The sequence below is a fragment of the Ambystoma mexicanum genome, chromosome 2p, assembly GCF_040938575.1.
Source record: "Ambystoma mexicanum isolate Mex_15411 chromosome 2p, UKY_AmexF1_1, whole genome shotgun sequence".
Taxonomy (NCBI): domain Eukaryota; kingdom Metazoa; phylum Chordata; class Amphibia; order Caudata; family Ambystomatidae; genus Ambystoma; species Ambystoma mexicanum.
The window spans coordinates 1,030,377,711-1,030,401,426 of NC_090923.1; the positions used below are offsets into that span (position 1 = coordinate 1,030,377,711).

The following is a 23,716-nucleotide window of genomic DNA, read 5'->3' on the forward strand; positions in this document are numbered from 1 at the left end:
CCACTATCAAACGTTAGTCCTACTTTTATGTCAGTTGCGCTGCCCTGGTTTCTTATTTTTTAAATCTGGCCTCCCTAACATTGCAGAAACGCCCAAGAAAAAGAACACAACATTGCTGGTGCTGACAGGCTCTGCCCCCCCTGTTTCCCGCCTCCCCTTGGAGGAGTGGAGGCAACCTGCAGGCCAGAGGGGCAGCCCACTATGCCCACTGCCCCTGTCTCAGGAGGATCGCTGAGCAGAAACGTGCTCTCCTTGGAAGCAAGACGACACGGAGCAACACAGGTTCGATCCCCGGGTCAGCGCTTAGAAACCTCTGGGTATTGAGCACGTTATAAATAAGCAATCATATTATCGCCCCCTTTGGTGCTGGTACAGCTACTGAACAGCTGTTGGAGTCAGGACTGTTTCAGACGGGAATCAAATCTGTTTTAGCAAAAGTCAAGGGCTCTTTTGTCTTGCTTGGGTTATTTGAGAAAGAATCTGACAAGTCTGTAATGGTAAATGAGTAGGGAGCAGTGATGCCCTGTACTGAACACGTCCTGTAACAATGCTCGCATAGTCCGCGCTTAGACATTCTTATCGTATTCTCTTTACGCCTTGAGGGCTGAGTTTCCTTTGCGCCAGGGTCAGACTGGGCCATGAAGTTGTCTCGGCCACCAATGAAAAAGTGGCCCACCGTTGCAAATGCCTCTTCATTCCTTTTGTGACACTACTTGAATAACACCCAAGGCTAAAGTGTGATGCAAATTGTGCATTTTAAAGAATATTTATTCAGCAAAACTGGTCAATACTACTAGCCGAAGAATGACTTAACTCATCAAACTGGCCCAAATTGGCCAAAAAAGTGACCCACTTTGACCACAAAAACTGGCCTCTATACCAGCATTTTGGGTTTTTGATAGTCCGAGCTAAATAAAGAATTTGCTTTCAGCCATGCTGCTTAGCTTTCCACCGGTGAGAATGGCATCCCTTGTTAATTAATCTTTTTTAAGACTGCTCATTACCAGAAACCAGTCTCTAAGCGGAATTCGAATCTGTGTTGCTCCACGTTGTTTTGTTTTCAAGACAAACTAGTTGCCACTGAGCTATCCTCCCATATTGTAATATTTTAAAGCTCTGTTAGACAGCTTCAACATATTAGAATAGGCCCTAAAAGCACCACACTCTCGCCTTCACTTCCTCTTCACTTCATAGCCCCGATGCATTTCGATGGGAGCTGGCATGACCTTTTTATTTCCAGAGTGAAGGACTAGTATAGCGCCCATTGTGAATGCTATGGCCTCCAGGCACGGCGCAATAGGAAGCAAAAACAAAGGTCTCTTGCGGTAGCGAATTTCACCGCTGACACAGTACCAGCAGTCATAACCCAAACAGAGAAGCGCTACATTCAGGCGTGCACATTACATGCCACAGCCACCGAGGGCATGCCATGTAATGTACCCACCAGGGTTGCTGGAGATACCTGTTAATTATATTTTATAGAGAAGGGTTGACAGCGATCCAAGTCTTCTGGCAATAGGACACAGGAGGAAGGCGTTTACCCTGTTCCGGCACCCAGTGGCGTTTTAGCGGTATTATTTATTTATTTGGTGTTTTTTTATGTGCTACATATCGCGTTGCGGCCACTTGAAATGACTCGCTCGCCGGGCAGGTACTGCTGTGCTGAAAGTTGTGGTCTTGTATTGATTCCTCGCCATCACTTTCTGGTCCACTGATTGGCCATTTCATCTGGTATTGAAGGGCACAGCAATTACACTGGCGGAGGGATAGAGGGATACAGATTGTGACCCCAGAAAGCAGACAATAAAAATGGAAGCGAGTTGAAAGAGAGGGCACCTCCCCCACGCCCCCTCTGAGGTCATGCAATGCATTATTAACTTCAGCGCCTCTACTCAGGATGCGCGTGCCCTCAGAAGCATTGTTTTGCACCTGGCTGCCTTGAGTGGAAGCCTCGTTTCCTGCACAAGCCTTCTTTAATTTGTGGCTCATTCCTCTTCGGCGAATATTTGTGTGATCTGCAAATATCCACATGAGATTCCTCATCAGCTCCTCGGTCAGCATTATGGATCAAAGGCATTTTTTTCTGAAGCCTGAAGCTCTCGCACATGAACAAGAGCTTCAAGCTTTAGAAAAAAGCCTTGTCCTATAGGTAGCGGTCGGGGCAGACAGGAGAGATTAGTGAGCCCCGACAGGGCGCCGCCACAGAACGAGATTTTCCGAGCCTGCCAGGCCACGGCCTGGTTAGCCCCGGCCCACTTAAAGCCTTGATCCCTGTGCTCCCACCTGCCACCTCCTACAATGATTATTACGTGTGTGGGTGACATCATTTGACTGTACCCTGGAGGGTCTCCAGGCACTATGGGGCTATCCAGAGGATCGTGTGGAAGAGCCACACACACAGCTTCAGCTTAAAGTTTGGGAGTTTGCTCCAACGTGAGAGAATTGCTCAATGCTGCCGCTTGCGAGGAGGACCTGCTCCTGACCTTGACGGGTCTTCTGTCCTTTGATGGTGAGACGGGCAAGAGCGCTTGATAGCTACTTCTTGCATTTCTTTCTGCATAGCCTGGGCAGACCGCCTTTCTTGTGGGTGGGAGACTTGATTTGGTTACAACAGATCTTTGACCAGTCCCTTCTGATACCAGGAGCATGTGCAGCGCTGTCCTGCAGCCAGAGGCATTGGCAGCCATCTTAAGTGCTAATGGAACTGACAACTTCAGCACTTGGGCGCTGTTGGATCCCCTCTATGAAATTTCAAAAATTTGCAAAACCGAATACAAAAGAAGCAAAGCCACCTTTACGCCGTGTTTTTGCACTATGTTTTGCAAAAAGTTGCAAATGCCACCTACCATTTACGCTTGGCAGATGGATTCAGGTGGAGTCAGTCTGCTTTTAGAAAGTGCCAAAAATCACCAGAGTCCATACACATTCCATAAGTTTTATTCCAGCAGAAAAATCTCACGATGGTATGAAACAAGAAGCATTTGAAGGCGGAGGGGGAAAGCCCAGCAGAAATGTTCATTCTGTTTGGTGCCCCTACCGCACATTCCAAGGAGAGGAAAGTCTCCAGGAGTGTAAAAATAAGATGAAAATACCTTACGCTGCTTTCACGCCTCACTTTTATACCCCATGGCATAGAAAATGATCCTCATGGCGTCCCTGTTTTAAATCTGCCGGACGGCTCGTTGCGAGGCACTATGAGCCCAATGGAGGCAAGTGATGTCAGTGAAGGAAAGACCACCAAAGGGCGCATTGCCATAATCTCATTTAGAATAAATCAAGGGGTCTGCAGAAAAGGCCCTGGTTTCCCAAAAGAGTTGGCAATTTCAGGTAGGTTGTGAAGCAGAAAAAAGCAGCTGTTGAACAGGGTGCTAATTTGGGCCCTGGGGATATTTTCTTCACCCATCCAAGCGCTAGATTTGGATGTGCGGATCTTCTCTGTGACCTTGATTGTGAGCATAGAAAGGCAGATGCTAGAGGGATATGGGTAATATTGCTCAGCAAGCCTTCATCATTTTTTTGTCAAAAAAGATCAAGTTGCTTTCCTACCATTTAACTGTGAAGCGCTTTTGGTCGTTCTTTTTAGTTTGGGATATGAGGGGAGCGCTGCCCGGAAGCCGGAACTTCTGTCATGGGAAGTGCAGGAAAGGAGGGGATGGCATTTGAGGAGAGACACCCAGCATGTGAGTGTGTTTGGTCATTGACCTATCCCTTGACCTCCCGTGGCTCTGCTAGTCCGTAAAGCCATTCCTACCCACTAGCCATCCCCTCCCAGCTCTGTAGAGGGCTCTCTTTGAGCAAGCTTCAGCAGTCTTCTGAAAATTAATGGCTTCAAATTAATGAGGTTGGTTTGATAGCACAGCGAGTAGAGTGGTCGCTTTGACATCTGTGCAGAGCCTGCTGATGCAGGATCGAATCATGGCAGGGCACAACTCAGCCTTCCATCCTTTCGAGGTCGATAAATGAGCACCACACACCGTGGGTAATAATAAGCAGGTTCGTAGTGCTATATAAATGCTAAATTATTATCATTGCAGCTATGGGCCAACTACTAGGGTGAACAAATGTCTTAACCAAGTGTGCCTTTGACCACTTGATTTATAAGTAGCATGTGTCTCTGGCCACTGAATTCTTTTTAAAAACAAGCCTTGGCAGAGGCAACCGTTGTGGCTCTTGTATAGGCATTAGATAGGCATTTGTCATGTACTCCCACAATATGCCTGGGTACCAACATAATGTGCCAACTGTTGCCATCTTACGACCAGGTATTACCATTGTGGCGGTGCCTGAAAAATGCTGGGCACATGCCTACATATAAATGCTAAAACGTGTGGCTTTGTCAATGTTTGTTTCTTTGTCCGAGGTATTCGTGCAGGGTATTTGAAGATGCTGGGCAGGGCGTTGGCATGCGCTGCCCAGCATGTAAATGGCCGTTCATTTGGCTTGGAAAAGAGTGGGGCCAAATGTTTGTAAATTAGACTGTAGTCAGTGAGGAATCTTGCGGTACCTCACAGTGCACGGGGGTGCCTGTCGATGATAACAAGTTCTGGTTGTCCCTTTCGAGAATTCAAATTTAGAAATTAACCATTGGCTTGTTGCAAGGGATTTTAAGGCCACCAAGACTCGACTCTCTTGAGGAATTTGGTTGTCCTTCTAAACAAAGGCAGATGAGACAGAACAGCACAGCGGCAAGAACGTTGTTAATAGTACACAGCGTGTCACGCCACCAATCCAGGAGTGCAGTCTTGGTCCTGTGTTGTGGTCTACGTCCTGCCAGTTTTACCAATGCTATTGAAACTAAGCAAACGGCACTATTTCAGTCACCCTGGCCAAGTGGGTTGCAAAGACATTTAGGATCCAGGTTTGGGTGTTTAATGCTAGTGTGACATTCCCAGCAACACAAAAGGGGCGATGGCTGGAAGGTTTAAAATGACTCTTATCCTCAGGCATAGCTCTGGGCAACCCCCTGGACCATCGTTCTTCACCTGCCAAGCCATTACAGAAGGGGAAAAACCACATGCAAATCAGGCTTGGTCCCAGCCCAAAAGGGGCAGTCCACCCTGAACTGCTAGGTCACATCCCTCCTGCACAAGACCACACCCATCCCCAAACATGTTTCGGCCTTGTTGGACCTCATCAGTGAGGAGAAGCTTGGGTCTCTCAGGCCAGCAGGCACGGGAGCCACGTCCGCCAGCGTCCTCCACTGCCTTTGGAAAGCTTTATTAATCTCGTTTTGAGGAAAAGTGTTAATGGGCTTTCGCTGGCCAGTTCTGGGACGCATCCCAGGACCATGGGTATACAATGATTCACAACTGGTCGCATATTTTTTGAAGATATTGAAGGCTGGTACTGACAGTGGGTATCAAATACCAAGGACTGTGGGTATCTCAATAGGGTTCATGGCGTTTCATAAGGGCTCAAAGTGATTGCCTGGCTTCCTCGATTTCTTTGAATGCAATCAATAGCAAGGACATCACAGCGCTATACATATGTAATCAAGGTGTGGGATAGGTCAGGCCTCATCCATTTTAAACCGCATGCATGAGCTCCCGTTTGGAGCCAATGTGTCCTCAGTGCATTAAATGGGCCGTTACTTGCCGGCCCTGAGCACCTGGACTTATTTTATTTAAAAGACATGGGGCCTCATTATAAGTTTGCCGGTCTGGTAGTAATGGCGCCGGAAAGCTACTGGCGCCGTTACTACCGGACTGGCAAACTACAAGTTGTGATCGCGGGTGCCCTTCTGCCCACCAGGTCTGACCTGGCGGGCAGAGCGGCACCACAAGCACAACTCGTCGGATGCACCGGCACCATTCACGAATGGTGCCGGTGCATCCGACCTCCCCATTCCCATTTGAGCCGGGAATGGGGAATAATGAATACCGGCACCCGGCAATGGGGACGGACCGGGTCCGTCGGGGTCGTAATGCCCGCGTACGTCCCCATTGCCGGGTGCCGGTAATTTAATGAGTTTGGCGACAGCCGGCTACCGCCAAACTCGTAATGAGGCCCATAACAGTCCCTGCACTTCACATTAGTAAGCCAATACTTTTAATGGAGGAGTACTAGCCCTTCTCAACAGTAAGAAGGAACTCTGGGATAGTGAGTACCTGCACTTCTCTCTCCCCATTTCAAGCACAGGTCCTCCTGGTATGTTATTTTGATGATAAAGGCATACTCTGCGTGCGCCCTGACTTTTCCCACCTTCCTTCCACTAAACCAGTGCTACTCAAACTTTTTCATGCCGAGGCCGCCCCATGATTACAAATTATCGTTGCACAGTCCCTCCTTGAGTACAAATATTGTTGCCTTCCCCCCTCTTTGCCAGATCTGCTTATATTTTCCTTTGAAAACAAGTTGCCGCACTCCCTTTTTGAAGAGCCTCGGGGCCCTCTGAACCTCATTTGGACCCCACAGTTTGAAGAGTTCTGCACTAAACGGTCCTCTGACTTCTCTGACTTCATTGTTGTCAAAGCCTGGGAAAAGGAGGCTGCGCGCTGAGTCTTGTTGCTTAATTATGAGTGAAAAGTAGCACTGTGCGGCGTTAGGGTGCATGGTTTCTTTTGCAGCCCTCTAATGAGCGCGCTGTCTCGGGACTCTCTGTTGTGGGGCCTACCGCCTCAGGCTGCAGGCTTCTCCCGCAGCCAGCTTGTAGGAGTAAGCGGGTGAGCTCCCGGGTAGGACTGCTTCTGCTGAAGGCCAATCACAACACAGCTTCACAAAGGAGCTGCAGACTGGGCAGATGAATATTTTAAAGGGGCCACACTCTCGTCTTCGCTCCCAGCGTGTCCTGTAATCGCATCCACGGAGGGAGTAGGTTGCAGGCCATCTTCACCCCCTGCCTGGTAACGGATCCGTCTCTGTGATTGGAGTTGATGCGGAGAAAGTGAAACCGCGTGATTATATTTCCTCTCCTGCCTCCTTCACAATGACTGATTATCCAAAAGGAGCAAATGGCAGGGACGGCACCAGAGCCTTTCAACCATTTCATAGTAAAGGGGCCTCGAGCTTTAGAGGGGCCCCCTGCAACTGCCCGATTTTGCCAGTCAGCAGCAATATATTCCTTCGTCTATTTTCGTTACAGGGCATAAAATGTGCACTTTTCAGCGCTTGCATTACAAGCTGTGTTTCCTCAGGCCCTTTAGGCCGTCACTTCCAACAGCATATGCAGAAGTGTTATTACCTCATTGCCTTCTAACACTGGATCCTCCACGTCAGCCAGTTGTTGACAAAGAATGGTTTATAGCTCATAGCTCTTCAGTGGGCATTTAATGTTTAAGATCCCTGCTGGCCATCTCGTGATATTCGGCGGACCGTAACCTTATTTTTGTCACCATTGTAATGCATGCACCCCATGAGTGCCTCAGACTGTTTTGTTCTCAGCAGGGGGCCCACAAACATCATGTTGAAATGGGCCCCCACACATCTTCATCCGGGCCTGCGCATGGGGATTGGAAAGGAAGGAAGTTTCCTAGCAGGGGGAACCTTTGTGGAGTACAAGCCACAGCAAACAGAGCTGGCACGGCCAAGGCAGGGTAATTTTAAGGAATTTTCGGGCCCGGGGCAGATGCATTGACAAAGCCAACAGTTTGGGATTTTTCGTAGATGTGAGAAATAGACATTTGCAACACACTGCCATAAAGGTACCCCCTAGCCATAAAATGGAAACAGCTGGCAAATGACTTGAGTACCTGGGCATATGATAGCAGTGCCTGGAAAAGGCCTATCTAATAACTATACACAGGTCAAAACTATTGGCTTTGCCAATGCTTGTTTTTAACAGGTCTTCAGTAAAAGGACACATATACTGCTTATAAATCAAGTGACTGAAGGCACACTGGACAATAAATGTTTATTGCACCAGTAATAGATTTACAACTGCAATTGAGCCATGCACTCAAATAAGTCTGCTTAGAAAGAACACTGGCAGCCCAATGTTGATGTTACTGCTTGATAAATGTAGCTCAAAGAGATCCAGGGAGAATGTGGTTTGGAATGGGAGGGGTCGGTAATAAGGTGGGAATGGCCATATGGATTAGCATGGCCAAGGGCAGTCAATGAGTAGGTAAATAACCAAACAGCCACAGGCTGTGTGTCCCTCCTCATATCCCACCTCCCTTCTTGCTGTACTCCAATGCCATAGTTTTGACTTATAGATGGTGCTTTAGCACCACCTAATAGCCAAAACTAAACATACCAGCCATGAGGGTGTAGTTTTCGATGCAGGAAACGAAAGAGTAGTCCTATTTTAAAAGGTAGCCATTGGCCAGCATAGGCTGTGGACTCATATTAGCAGAATGTAAACGTGCTCAAGAATGCAGAGAGATTAGAAGCAATGGGAAAGGTACACTTACCGTAGTATGGAGGAGGTAGTGGATATACATTAGAAGCTACCAGAAAGGTGTATATTTGGTAGCATTGACTAACATTAGAAGAGAGCTGTGGTTTTCAAGCTGTATTGATATTAGCCAGTGAAGAAAGAAGCAACGTTGTGGTGTGCATTCTATCACACTCACTATTATTATGCATGAAACGACCCTACAGCTAGTTAAACCGCGAGTGAGATCTTTTTGAAGTGCATACCCTGAGAACTGAATCACTCTTAGGGGCTGACAACTTGACATTTTGAGAGAATGCCAATTTTGTCAGGTTAGGCACCACACACTTAAATGAGTTGCCCAGGATTACACACGTTAGTTAAAAGGTGAAGTTGGATTTGAGCCAGTCTGCAATTTCTGTACATTGTTTCCCAGTTCTTAGAGAGCAAGGTACAATTATTTGTGAATCTTTGATTTTCATGAGCTAAAATAATATCCTGTTTTGTAGAACTGAAAGTACACACATTAAATAATCATCCATCTTGACAATATTTAAAAACAAAACTTTATAGAAGCATGTTATGCAAAAGGAGAATGATTCTGGCTACATGTTCTCCATCATCAAGGCAAGTATACAAGTGCCAGTATACCAATTAGTGTGAGCTTAAAATGTTTCTAATGAACTTTAAAGCTCCAAATACACCCAACACTCAGACTTGTTGACTGGTATAAATGATGTGCAGAAGTACCTTTGAAATTGTATGAAAAAGCAACCCATTTCTTGTGCTTAGAAAAAGAACACCTGAAAATGTTCTCATCAGAGACCGGTGACATTTTGTCAGCTCTCTTCCGCATATAACCACTTTGTTCAAATGACCTACATAAAAAGAAAGATCAGGCAATGAGCTAAACAATAGCGCCAGTATGTGAGAAGGCGAGCCGTCTCACGGAAGACAGCCAAGAACTACACAGTAAAATAAGATGATTTGTCTGGATCACTGCATCGTCTGCTGGTAAAGCCAGGATATGAGTCCTAACACAACACATTGGTTGCACACTGTTGAATTTGATTGCCTAATCCAACTAACACATTATGCTCTTTATTGGGGTGGCTGCTAGTGTTTTTTAACACTTGATTGGAGGAATCAAGCTCTAGACCCGCACCATACTGATGCTATGTTACTTTTTACAGCTGGCGCTGTCTGGTCGGGTACATTGTTTTGAACACAGTTGATGTTGTTATTACAAAATTATACAAAACATGTGCCAACCTAAGACATAGTAAAGGATGACTCTTCCCTGCTGGAATATGGTGCTGTGATCTGGCACATGAACATAAATCTCTGTAATGAGTGTTTAACACACTGAGCTATAGTTCGAAAAATCATGGCTCTCAACTTTTTCAGTAAATTTAACTTTCTGGATAGCAAGAAATCAATATACTCCTCACAGAAGGATGAGAATGGTAAAGGAGTTGTGCTATGCAGAACAGACAGCAAAGGATGCAAATATTTTATGTGCACTAATTTCAGAAATGCGCAGGTCACCTTATTTTCAAAGGTGACTGCAGCATTTCAGGGGTGCCTGGCACGTGCTCCCAACATGAATCCTTTACAGGCTTGCAGTACCCACTTGGGTGCTCGGAGCATATTTCAGAGTGGCAAGGACCTATCTTCAATGCAATCAAAATTAAAAATGCATTTCTATTTCTATGCATTTCTATCCTTGTGAGAAGGATAGAAATGCAATGCAAGTGGGAGAGCAGCGGTTAAAATCGCTGCTTTCCCACTTGCAAAAAACCGCATGCATGGTTCAGAAATTAACTTTGTGTGCACTCAAATGCAGCTAGTGCAAACAGGCACAATGGAAGATGTTTCATTTTTGCGCATTTGAAAACGCATCTCATTCTGTGGATTATGGATGTGCAATTAAATTCACAAAATGTCCTTTTATTTGAGAATGAAAGCGGGTCTCTGACTGTGTGCATTCAAGATGCACAAAGTCAGATGTCCTTTGTGGATCAGGGTGCACTTTTCAAGTCGCAAGTGATGAGATGTGTTAGATCATTTAATCACTTGCGCCAAAAAAAGGTTTGAGAATCTGTCTCACTGTGCCTTCTACAGGATTAATTGATCAGAACAGAACGTACTTGTGAAAAATATTCAGGGAGCAGCATGAGTGCTTTAGCAGCTCACCATAAAACATCCTGGCATGTTTTGCAAATAATGGGAACTAACGTCTTTGAATCAGGCAGCCTGGTCGGGCCCCTTCAGCGCCACTGAGGGGAACTGGGGCATAAGCCCCTTTTGCCCTCCCATAAAGACGCCTCTTGCCCAATGTCCCAGTACGCGCCTGGGTACCAACTTTTGATTTTCACTATGTGGGCAGAATTTCCACTGACCCTGCACTGAAAATAGGCAGCTTGCTGAGTGATGGGTTAGAGCCGACCCCTCCCCTAGGTTATAATGGTGCCTTTTAAAGAACCCTTTTCAGAAGGGAATTGAGAAAATAAAACTTAGGATTTACAGGGAGCTCTAAACATAACATCTCAGCAACAGTCACTCAACCTGCTGCACTAACTTTGCAGCTTTCTGCTTTAGGGCTCAACACTCAACTTTCAAAACATTAATCACCAGTGGAGAATAGCCATGACTAAGTTCCTTGCTAGACAACCATAAATATGGGGGTATATGAAACTCTGCTTACAATGGGGTACAGTGTGGGGCTCATTATCCAACAGACAAAGGGGGGAAATGGAGCTGTCTAGGCAATGTCTGCAGGTACTAGGCCTACATTGTTTGGTCTGCGCCGTTTCCATGCTGACACAAGATGGAGGAGGGGCATGTGGGAGAGTGAACATGCCCCACTTGCTTTCTTCCTCCATTTTGTGTGTATAATTCTATTTAAGATTACACAAGCGTCCCCAATTGCGGTCTGCAGACTGCTAGGAGGGGACAGAGCACTCAGAAGAGTGCCAGAAAAAGACTGACACAAAATTGTGTGACGCCCTTGCACTTAGTTGAATGCAGAGACGCGCAATGGCAGGCAGGTGGAAAACAGGCAAGTGTCGTTGGAGGGGGGTGGTATCTCAACCCCTGCACCAGGTCGAGATGGTGCCTTTTAAAGCACAATTTTCAGAAGGAATTGGAAAAAAAGCCATGGGATTTACAGGCAGCTCTAAACATAACATCTAAGCAACAGTCACTAAACCTGCTGCGCTACTTTTGCAGCTTTCTGCCTTAGGACTCATCAATCAACTTTCAATTAATTCAACACCAGATGTGGGTCCCTGATTCTGCTCAATATATCTGTGGCCCGCCCCAATAGTGCAGTTCATGTATATGACTTAAGAGCCAATAGTGGCCACTGCACACAGTCTTTTTCAGGATGAGTGGCTTTTGATGAATTTTTTAACGTCGGGTATAAATATTTGTCCCTGGAATGCCACATCGACCGAGCGTAGCGAGGGAGCCCACACCAATGAAGGGGGGTTTGGAGTTGTTCTCCTCCTAAGAATTTCTTTTAAATAATGGGTTAAAATTGTGCCTTTTACAGCACACTTTTTAGAAAAATTGGGTAAAAAGTCAAACAGTTTGGTTTTGCAGGGTAACTCATGAAAAAATCCAATAGATGCAAGTCACCAACAGTCACAAGAGCATTTCTCCAACACATTTTCATGATGCCTTTTCCCACAATATGTGCCAGTATGAAATATTTTCACACTGGCTGTGCCCATACATTTCCATGCTGACTGCACCATTATACTTTAGCATTCCCATATAAGAACATACTAATGTTTGCTTTGCGCATAATGCCAGTAATGCTACTATAAAAAACATGTCCATGTTTGTTCTTCCAATATATGGCAGTATCCCCATGTAAGAACATACTCCTGTTGGCTTTACCATTAAAATGCATGCCAAAGTATGAAAACATGTCCAAACTGGCTGCACTAAAATGCCAGTCTAGCTATATAATAACACTTATCATAGTTGCTTTTATCAAAGATGGCCAATACAAAATGTCATACCGCAATAAGAAATAGCTAGACTGGTTGCATAAAAGTGCCAGTCTTGCTTCATGATAACACTTATCATGCTTGCTTTATCAAAGATGCCCAATACAAAATGTCATACCACAGTAAGAAATTACTAGGCTGGCTGCATCGAAATGCCAGTCTAGCTACATAATTGCACTTATCATGCTTGCTTTATCAAAGCTTTCCAATACAAAATGTCATACCACAATATGAAATTGCCGACAGTCAGCATTAAAATGCCAGTCTAGCTACATAAAAACACTTATCATGCTTGTTTTATCAACCATGCACAGTAAAAAATGCCATGCCTGCTCCATGGTGCGTCAGTGCCTTGCACTCAGATATAATCATATTAATGATGAATGTGATTATGTGTGAGTGCAAGGTGCTGCGGGGCGAAGGGGGCAGATGCATGTCAGGATCTGGGGTCCCAGGGTACAGACATGGCATTTTTTACTGTGCATAGATGTCCAGTATAAACTGCCATTCCTGGCATTCCTTCACCCATTGCCCTCCAACACCTCACATGCAAAGATAATCAATTATGTGTACATGCAAGGCACTGGGGGGCTTAGGGGTCAGGCATGACATTGCATGTGTGGCATTAGGAATCCCAGTGGACTGGGCTGGCATGCTTTACTGGGCATACCCAGTAAAAAATACCACGCCTGCCCCCTGGGCCCCAGTGTCTCACACGCACATGAATATACACACACAGACACACACACAGACACACACACACACACTCTCTCTCTTTCTCTGTCTCTCTCTCTCTCTCTCTCTCTCTCTCTCTCTCTCTCTCTCTCTCTTTCTCTCAATGTGGTTATGTGTGTATGCCAGGCACTGGGCGTTCAGGAGGTGGGCATAGCCTTTTTTACTGGACATCTATAGTAGATGTCCAGTAGAAAAATGCCATTCCTGTACCCTGGGCCCCTCAGCTCCAAACACGTGCACAATCAAACTGATTATGTGTATATGCGAGGTGCTGGGGTGCCCAGGGGGCCGGCATGGTTATTTTTACTAGACATCTATCATAGACTTCCAGTAAAAAAATACCATGCCTGTCCCATGGCCCCCAAGTTCCTTGCACACACGTGCAATCAATGTGATTATGTGTGTATGCCAGGCTCTGGGGGTTCAGGGGGCAGGCATGGTATATTTTCCTATACATTTATGATAGTTGTCCAGGAAAAAAATGGGGGCAGGCATGGTATTTTTTAACTGGACATCTATCATAGATGTCCAGTAAAAAAACACCATGCCTGTCCCCTGGGCTCCACAGCGGCTAACACATGCACACAATCAATGTAATTATGCATTTATGCGAGGTGCTGGGGGGCCCAGGGGACAGGCATGGTATTTTTACTAAACATATGTGATAGATGTCCAACAATAACATGCCATCCCTGTCCCCTAGGCCCCACAGAGCCAAACACGTGCACAATCAAAGTGATTATGTGTGTATGCGATGTGCTGGGGTGCCCAGGGGACAGGCATGGTATTTTAACTAGACATCTATGATAGATGTCCAGTAATAACATGCCATCCCTGTCCCCGGGGCCCCACAGCGCCAGATACACGCACCCAATCAAAGTGATTTTGTGTGTATGCAAGGTGCCGGGGTGCCCAGGGGATGGCCAATGTATTTTTACTAGACATCTATGATAGATGCCCAGTAAAAAAGACAATCCCTGTTCCCCGGTCCACACAGCACCTCAGAAGGAGAGCTGATTTGAGCGATTGGGGAGTGGGATTGTGCAACAAAAGAATTTTTAAAATGCCTTTGTTATACAAACCTCCTTCCCCATCTGCCAAAATCAGCTCCACGGACCAGCACAAACACACACACACACACTCACAAACACATACATTAATACAACATTCACACAGCAAGCACTCTCTCATTCACACAAGCACCCATCATCACGCACTCACTCATTACACAAACATACACACATCCATGCAAGGCTGAAGAAGCAAAACGGCTCATTGAGTTTGTGCGACTGGGGAACTGTAACTGTCAAAGGGAGACTATGTTTCCCTTTGACAGTCAGAGCACTCCCTCAGCTGAAAAAAAGAGCTGAGGGAGTGCTTAGGGTTTCACTGAGCTGACTCCTCCATAATGGGCAAGAGGGGGCCAAGACCTGGTGGGTCGATGCCCCCTCACCCATTATGGATGAGCCGACCCTGCTCAGGAAGTACAGTCATCAAATTAAAGTTTTAAGCTCTGTGTGCTGTAGCGCCTTGAAGCATCTTTTGTGCTAGATGGAACTACAATAATAGTCACAAACCAAATAAGTGGACAGACTCAGGGAATATGGCAAAGTACTACTTTATTCTCAGTTTAATAAAGCAGTGCAAACTGGCAGAAATTGGACTGATGCTTGCAAACTCACACTCGAGTTTGATTACATGGGGGTCTTATACCTCAATATATGTAATCTATGAAATCATTCTACGTGGAAAAATACAAACCCTATGAAGGGTAGGGATTGGTGAAGGGATCATATCTACGTATAGAACATATAAGAATTAGTGCTTCATTGGCTACCCCTTGTCTGTGGGGCACGCCTTGAACTACCTCTAACTGCATACGGTACTGATTATAGCGGACAAAATGACAGTGGACTGGCTCCTGCAACATTGTATGTTAGGTTGCCCCCCAACCCCACTGATGGGTTGGAATACTATCCCAACCTTGGACTTTCAGCACCTTAGCAGCACATGTGTGAAAGGAAACTTAAATGTTTGAATCCCATCAGACCACTCCCCATTTTCCCAATTAATCCATCATCTCTTATCGACAGGACACAAGTCAAAGTATTCCATTTGTAGTTGACCTTGTTGCTGATCACTGTCCTGGAACATTGAAGGGAGTGTGAGCACACCACTATCTTAGCTTAAAGCTTTAACGAATAGTCTTTGTTTTCGACTTCTGAGTCACTTATGAAAAGACCACGAATGTGTCAATTTCAGCCTTACATTTACTGCTATTTAATTTAATTATGCAGGGTGCTGTTGCGTCTTTTGGCCTCCAGAGACTTGCTTATTCTATCTCAGATGAACACTGTACACTTTTAATTGACCAACAGTTTGGCTCTCACAGATGTTGTCATCTTCCTTCATTTATAAAGAATATCCCACATTCAGAGCTTATCCATGTACTCCCTCTGCCCTCTTTGCTTTGCGCTTATCCCTCAAAATAGCATCTTCGCTCTGGGCTAACCGTGAGTCATGGTCAGGTCTGCTCACAGGGCTGTTTTTTCACGTCTCCTGATTGTTACAGCCTCGGCCTGTTTCTGAGGTAGCTTGGTTAAATTCAATTTGAGCCGTCATCCATTTTCCTAATATGTGCCGTCTTTGCCATGCTATATATTCCTCTATAGCAAGCTTCTATACGTTGTCTTTCTACCGTCCGTTACTGAGTATTTTCAGTTATTGGTCAGTAAGTTAATTCATCTTCTTTTAGATCCATGATTACTTTAGATTTAGGTTCATGTTACCCTTAGTGCTTCAATTACATCGTTACTCAATATTTTCATATCATTTCAACATAGGTTCATATATCTTCTTTGTGACATCACTTTGTCCTTATCCAATTTCATTTTAACGTCCGTCCACAATTTGCATCAATGCATTCTGACACCCTGGCATGCAACATCCTTCCATACAACATACTTCCACAATGTCACTGCAAGGGTGTAATCTGTTAGGCTGTCTGAGGGCATAACCTCGCTCATACACTCGATGCAGTATAGGAACGATGCAGAGGATTCCATTCATACCTTTTCTCTGACTGTTCCAATATTACAGCGGTGAGGGGGTGGGGGCTGGCAGGATAACGTCTACCTGCTCCTCTACATCCCCCCCTGTTGAATTTATGACCAAATCCTCTTCTTCCATGATCCTTATCTCCTCTTCATCATTTGTCAGCATCTTCTCTTCAGCCTGTTTCTTTTTTGAGATCCAAACACTCCGCTCAAGTGGCCTGCATTCTTTATATGCTCATCCAAACTCCAGGTCATGCAACAGCACTATCCAGATGGTGAACAGAATATCCAATATCCTACATATCTTTTCTGATCCTTTGGATAATATATCTTGCTTCCCAGTGGTGCAAGAGTACTTTTCTATATATTCTCATGGGCATTCACCTGTTCCAGCATCGATGTCAATCATTATCTTCATCCCAATAGCTTTCTTGGCTTTCTACTTGCATTGTCCCAAGAAGGTCCTTATAAGACAGAATCCTAGCAACACAAACACTAGTATTGCTCCAATCATTTTGAAAGCATTTGCTAGCCAGGTCGGAATCCATGAGAACAGAGATGTAAACCAATCATCATCTTAAATTTCGTCTACCTCCGCCACCGCTTTGTGTGCAAAGTTGACAACATGGTTATTGCTTCTGTCAGGGTTCCATTCTCTTCATCATGGGCAGGTATAAAATGTACAGCAAGAAGGCCCGATCTTGGCACACACACCTCCTTCCATTGCTGGAATCAAGTTCGGACCTACCTGCTCTGGAGGGCCATGAGCCTGATCCCCCTCATTTCTTCCCGATTTGCATTAAATCCTTTTATCGTCGTGTTTATCATTTGCAGCAGCTCCCACCTGGTTATTTGTAACCATTTTGCATTTGTAGCAGCCTGGATTCCTGGCAGGAATATGGATGTAAATATCACTGCTGTCTTGCTAAACAATTTATGTTCATCTGGAATGTTATAATATGCATCTTCTGATTTCGCTGAAAAATTATTCTCTTTTATCAGTGTTTATAAAATGATCTTCTCATCCTCAGTTGTGCATCTATTTTTGGAAAATGCATTGTCTGCAAATTGCTTTTTGGTACTATTAAGGCTGGTATACTTATTAGTACTAAAGAACACACTACTCCCCACTTTGGTGGTAACTTCATATATGCTCTAGATCTGCAGGCCCAATAGTGATCCATTAGCACTGTTGTTACTTCCTTCATGCCTGGAATGTCAAAAATGACGCTTGAGATTTTCTCCTACTTTCATTGTGCCATTGTTTCTGAAACATAAAGATGTATTTTTCAGAGGTAGTATTTGCAGGGGTCCCTCCTCATCATCAACACCCATGTCAACAATCTTGCAGTTTTAGGCCACTTGTTATTGCATTCTTTTTCCACGTTCATCATGACTGCTTCCCATTGTCCGGTTAATGCTAGTGTTTTGCACACAACCAATCCTTCAACCTATCTTTCAGGAATAAGCACCGCTCCTTTAATTTGTAGCTGGCCAAATTCCCAGCATTCTCATCTTTCTTCCCCAGATGTCTTCACATTTGAGCACCTTATTATTTTCTGTCTTAATTCCTGCTTCATTTGTTTCAGGATGTTCATATTTTATTATTCAGTGTTTTGTTTCTTGTTTTCCTCTTGGCTTCATATCTTGTAAATAATTGTCTTCTCTTGACAGTGTTGCTTTATTCACCCACACTACGGATGCTGTCCTGCCATGGAATTGTCTTCTTCTCAGGCAAAGTGAAAGGTGCGTTAGGCAATGTGCTTTTTTCACAGATCATTTTGTAGCTATGAATATTTTAGATGTTCCCAAAGCACAAGGTATAAGGGATCACACATAACATGATGTTCTTCTGCCCACCTTTTGCATGTGCTGGTACCATAGGCTACTTTTTAAATGAGCCGAATTATCAAGATGTGTATTTATATCTTTCTGGTTTTCCTCAACATCCCTTTTAAATCGAAATAGACTCCTAGTTATATAAAAAAACATTCTGTTTATACTTTTAGTGGGGACAGTAGTAGATGTTTCATTAATACCATCCATGTTAGTGCAATTTTTTGCAACATTTTGTAATGCCAACATAAGGAGAAAAACACAAATCATAATAAAAGCTGATATCACCATCAATATCACATCAGCACCTATTGTCTTTCTGGATGGCAATGAATCTCTAAAATGTTCAAGTCTCTCCATCTTGTATTTACTTTAATATGTACATTTCTTATTTCCATTTTAATCACTTCTTTTTCAAAAACTGGAGTATTACTGCAATTATCACTCTCCAGACAATACAGTTTGTTCTTAGGGTCCTCCAAAAATGTAATGATGTTTATTCCTCTTTGAATTAAGGCTGGATAAGTCTGCGATATGTAGGAATAAAGAACAGATAAGAATTTATATACTAATGTAACGATGGGTATCATAAACAATGGTGGATACTCTTCTTTCTTCTTCAAAGTACGGACTCTTCTCACATTGTTCCTTGAAACCTGCCTAAAAGGAGTCTTCCAAAGTTACTACAAGTCTAATTTCTCCTTGTCAACTTGAGAACCAACGGTCTTCTGTTGATTTACAAAATATTAAATCCTAATCTTTAGTGCTTGTGTGCACTTCATTCTTCTTGTTCTTATTCCTAGCCATTTGGCGAGTCTGCGTGCACGGAACTACTTCACTTGCTTCGTTTGGATGGGTCAGCACGAACGGCACTACTTCTCTTGATTCTCTTGGGATGCCTTCGGGAGGGGCCGATGTTTCGCCTTTATACGGTTTGTTGACATGTAGATGTAGCCACGCCTTTCACCCCCTCAATTTCACTGCAGGCGCATATCAATTTGCACACTAACACCTGGTCTCCTGGATACAACCTCAGAGGTTTCAGAAAATGTTCTGTTTCAGGCGATCGATTGTCTTTGCCAATTCATTTTGACCCCTCTCTTCTGTTTTTGATCTGATGAGACATGAAAGAAACGCTTGCAAACATTGTTGTTAAATAATCATGCATCTCATCACCTAATGCCCTCCCTACACTGTGGGCATCAGTTCTTGCCCTAGTTGGAGAAGTCAATGTGGTTCTCATAAAGAGTCCAGTCACCAACTCATGAGGAGTTAGATGGTGATGCGAACCAGGCTGTTTTCTCAAAGCAAGCAAAGAAAGGGGCAGACAATGCAATCCCCAACACAGGGGCTGTACTGATTGCTCTTTTCAATTCTTCAAACCCTTCAGTCATCGCGTCTGTCCAGATTTTTGTGCTTTTATCTACCTGTGCTTCCTTAAGTCTTTTTAAAAGTGGTCAAATGTATGTGCTATAATCAAAAACCCAGGTCCTGCAATAATTGCATAAGCTTCTTCTCTTTCAGGTCTCACTTTTCTCCCTTTGTGAGAGATCAACTGTCCTATATACAAGCCTTCTTTTTGACAATATTGTAGTGTCTCTTTGTCTACTTTAAATCCTTTCCCTGAGAGTATGGTCATGAGTTTAACTGCGTCTTCTCTGCACCTTTCTTCTGTCTCATTACACACCACAATTTCATCCACATACTGAATTATTGCACTTTCGAGTTGGACATTACCCACGTCCATCTGGAGGACTCTATTAAAGGTCAAGCAGGGCTCACAGTACCCTCGAAACAGCCTGGTATGTTTCAGGCACATATTTCTATACGAAAAGGATGTCAAATTCTGTGAGTCTTCATGAAGGGGAATCGAGAAAACTGTGAAATACCTGGCCGTGGATGGGATGTTGTATAATATAGTCGCAGGGTTTGGAATCAAAGGAAACTCAGCTTTGAATACCAATACAAGTCCACATTGTCAATTTTGCCCTGGTGTTAGGGAAGACCAAGCTCACTTACTCTTCTTCTGTCACATGTATTTGGACATTAGGAAACGGTCTATTAAGCCACTCTTTCTGCAGTACCAGGTACTGTTGCTGATGCCATCAGCGTTTGTTTAGGAGCTAAGGCGCAGGTGGATGAAAGTGGGCAATATTGTGTCTTGAAATAAGGAGGTGGGTGGGCACCGCTTCTTGTATCCAATTTGTGGTAATCTTTCATAAACCCAAAGGTATTAAGTTTCCTAACTAGGCGAGGGGTGCAGCCCACTAATTAGTGCCACTGTGTGAGGGACAGATTATATCTGAAAGAGACAAAGGCTATTTAGCCTTCGTTGTGGGCCGCACACCCTATTACCCACCAGGAGTTGTCATAAAACTTCAATATTTTCAACGTAGTTGTGCTGATTTTTTCAAAAATGTGTTCTTCAAGTCTTTGGTTTGCAAAGGTTATTTATTCATCACTGAATGCGATTTATTTTGAAAGCAAAACTGGCCTACGCATTTCGTATACTATATCCTTTCTCAGGGCCTTATTTGTGCCTGATAATTATTGTCCGTATGATTATATATATACATATATTGGTCACCATCATAACCCACACAAATGACATCCTGAGGACCTGCCACAAGCATTGATCACCATAATACAGATTTTGTTACATATAAATGAAGTGTAAGTATATCATATTCCTATCAATGTATGACACAAATCATAATAATTTATGCAGGGTACCCACAAGACGTACATGCACATGTAACACATAAAATAAGATCAGAAGAAAAAATTATCCGGGCAATCTCAATATCTTTATGTAAGATCAGTTGGAACAGGTGGTGAGCAGCATTAAGAAAACGGTTGTATTTGTGCTTTCAAAACGATCCCATTTACACGAGTGCATCATTCTTCATTTTTATAAATAATTCATATTTTACTGTATTGCGTTCTTCTAAACTTGTGATGTAAGCCCTCTAAACGTGCGTGTATACAGCAATCGCTGTTATTCGGTATCACTGTGTTATTTAAACGTGATATGCATATTGCGAGTAATACATCTTATCACTGTTTCCCTGTGCGAGTGTTTGTGTGGTATTAGATATAGAATCTGACATCTTCGTCGTGCTAATGTGGTTTGCAATGAGTGCTCCGGCTGAGCGATCTATTAGAGAAAACCATATACTGTCATTCATGTCGTAGAAAAGAGATAACTCGTCATCTCTGCCTATGTACATTAGCTGTGCTTACCTTCTGTTAGCTACAGGTGTGCTTGCATCAGTCAACCAGGACTGTCGTGCTCCGTGAGTAAGTAACATTGCGTTGTCATGTTGAATGTGTAACTGTAAGCCTGATAAGATGGCCGTCCTGTTGGGACATTGGCGGCCACCTTGGAGTAGGGTATGTCTTACATATATAGACACATTGCTGCTAAACATTAACTCTATTTCTGTATGGACTATATATATATATATATACACTCCAACTCTTAATAAAATAAGGAAACTTGTAATTTATCTACCTCAGTTACCATGCAAGTAAGTAAAATATTTGTATTGTTCAAGATCGCTATTCACCGATGCTGGGACATGAGGTAGCGAACTACACTCTGACGTATCATCGGTATCCTTAGCATGCATAATAGTGATCAAGTAATCTGGTATACTCCTGTGTACCACTGTGTGCCGTTCCTGAGTAACGCCCTTGTAAATATTCCTAGTTAACATGGGTGGTCTACAGATGTGAATGGAAAATAATCTCCCATATGCGTACTGCGTACTCTGGCTAGCCTATATTGTTAGGTAATCCTAGAGATCCACTCTTATTGTGTAAGTTAAAGGGATATGCCACATTAGTGAACCTAGTATGCATGTAGAGACCAAACTGGATTTTGTAGCCACTGTTGCTATCTATAGCATATGGAAAACCCTTGTCTCATGTATAAAGCGTATCTCATCGCTACATCAAAACGGTCAAAATGTGGTTGAGACAAGGTCATCATTTATAATGAATAAATGGGTCTTATTGCTACTGTGTACGTCTGTGACATATCAAGTGTGCTCAAATATATATTTTATATATTTTCATATCACACTGTGTTAAGTAAACGTATGCAATTGTCTTCCAATTATTGTTCTATTCATGTTGTAAACCCGATAAAATTAAATTGCAGGTTGTTTCTATGGCTCTTTCCATTTATCCTTAGCTGTCACAGTGTTCTAGAGGTCTCTGTCATTGGGCAATGTTATGCTGACTCAACTTATTCGGTACATTATGCTGGTCTACAAAAAACAGTTTACAAAAAACAGTTGAGGTCCCACTCCTCATTCATTCCGTTTGGCACTAGTGTGTCCAAGCGAACAATCCAGTACGCTTCTCGTTGTTGCCTCCTCTTCTTCATGTCATGTGGGTGATCTTGTCTTGATATTGTCTCCAGCACCTGGAATTTCAATTGGGTGACACTGTGGTTCTTCTCAATAAAATGTCTAGCTACTGCTGAGTTCATATTTGTGTTTCTAACACATTACTTGTCTTCATTCATACAAATTCTTATTTTCTTTCCCGTTTCTCCTACCTAGTAGATGCCACACGGGCATCTTATGCAGTATACTGTGTTCTCACTGTTGCATGTTGCAAACGTTCTGGGTCTGATCTTTTCTCCTGTGCATGGATGTGACACAATGGCTCCAAACCAACTTTGTATACATGCTATTGGGTCTAATACGATTATGTATATTCAAAAGATTGAGCATTTAATGAGTGGGTTGTAATACAGGAATGGACATTCATGATTCCTGCATGTTATATATGAAGCCATTATGTATTGTATGCACATGAGCACTTTGGGGTATTTTCTGCTGTTGCTGAATAACCCTTTTTTTACTCAGCATTGAGAAAATGCTTGTTACTCTCATCATTTTTAACATTTGGTTTGATGTTAGTTTTGATGTACTGTTTTTATGCATATGCTGGCTTTTATGGTACATTTCTTATTGAAATAAAGCAGCAATGATGATTAAGCCACACCTCATCAGATGCATGTATATGGAGGCTTGCATTCAGTCACTATACCACTCCGCAGTTGTTCTATGTATATAAAGGACAGCCTGTATCATTATTGGTGCATGGCCTTCAAGGGTGCCAGAAAGAATCCTACAACTGATCACCGTAGCTGAGATGAGAAAGTAACCAACATCACGTACACAGGAGATGCGAGTATGGTTACTGTCTGTTGGGGTTTGCAATCACCATGATTCAATTAACCTGTGACCTTAAAGAAAGTCAGCGAAAATCCCCTTATTTCTTTGATGTAGTTACTGCTGGATCGGATACCAGATCGTCAATATCCTTCCAAGGTGACAGGAAGTGACCAAGTCTCACTTGAAAATCTGTTTAAGTGAGAAATGCTTAATATTACGGATAAAGGAAATCCAGGCCTTTTGGTATCATTAGACTTATCGGCAGCATTTGACCTTCTGAACCACAAACGTCTCCTTGCCATCTTGGGAAATGTCAGTCTATGCTGCGAGGACTATATTGACTGGATCTATTCCCTTTGTCTCAGAAGGTCTCTAGAGTGTGGTGAGGCTGTTTCTCTCCCGTTACCCATTAACTATGGTGTCCCTCAGGGGGCCTATATGTCTCAGCTCCTTTTCAACTTATACATCAGGACCCTATGCAACGTCTTGGAAAATAATGAGATCTTTTTTACGAACTATGCTGATGACACCCAGCTAGTTCTGGATCTCTCTGGGAACTACGAT

General features: G+C 43.6%; 1 protein-coding gene across 2 annotated transcripts in view; it reads left to right on the forward strand.

The window, feature by feature from the left end:
- Nucleotides 1-23,716, forward strand: part of GAL3ST3 (galactose-3-O-sulfotransferase 3) — a 249,897-nt gene that overhangs the window by 93,559 nt on the left and 132,622 nt on the right. Inside the window, exon 2 of one of the 2 annotated variants that reach the window (XM_069644895.1) lies at nucleotides 17,799-17,870. The exons of the other annotated variant lie outside the window; for it this stretch is intronic. The gene's annotated coding sequence lies outside the window, so the exon portion shown is untranslated. The remainder of the gene's footprint in view (nucleotides 1-17,798; nucleotides 17,871-23,716) is intronic. 2 annotated transcript variants of the gene reach the window in all.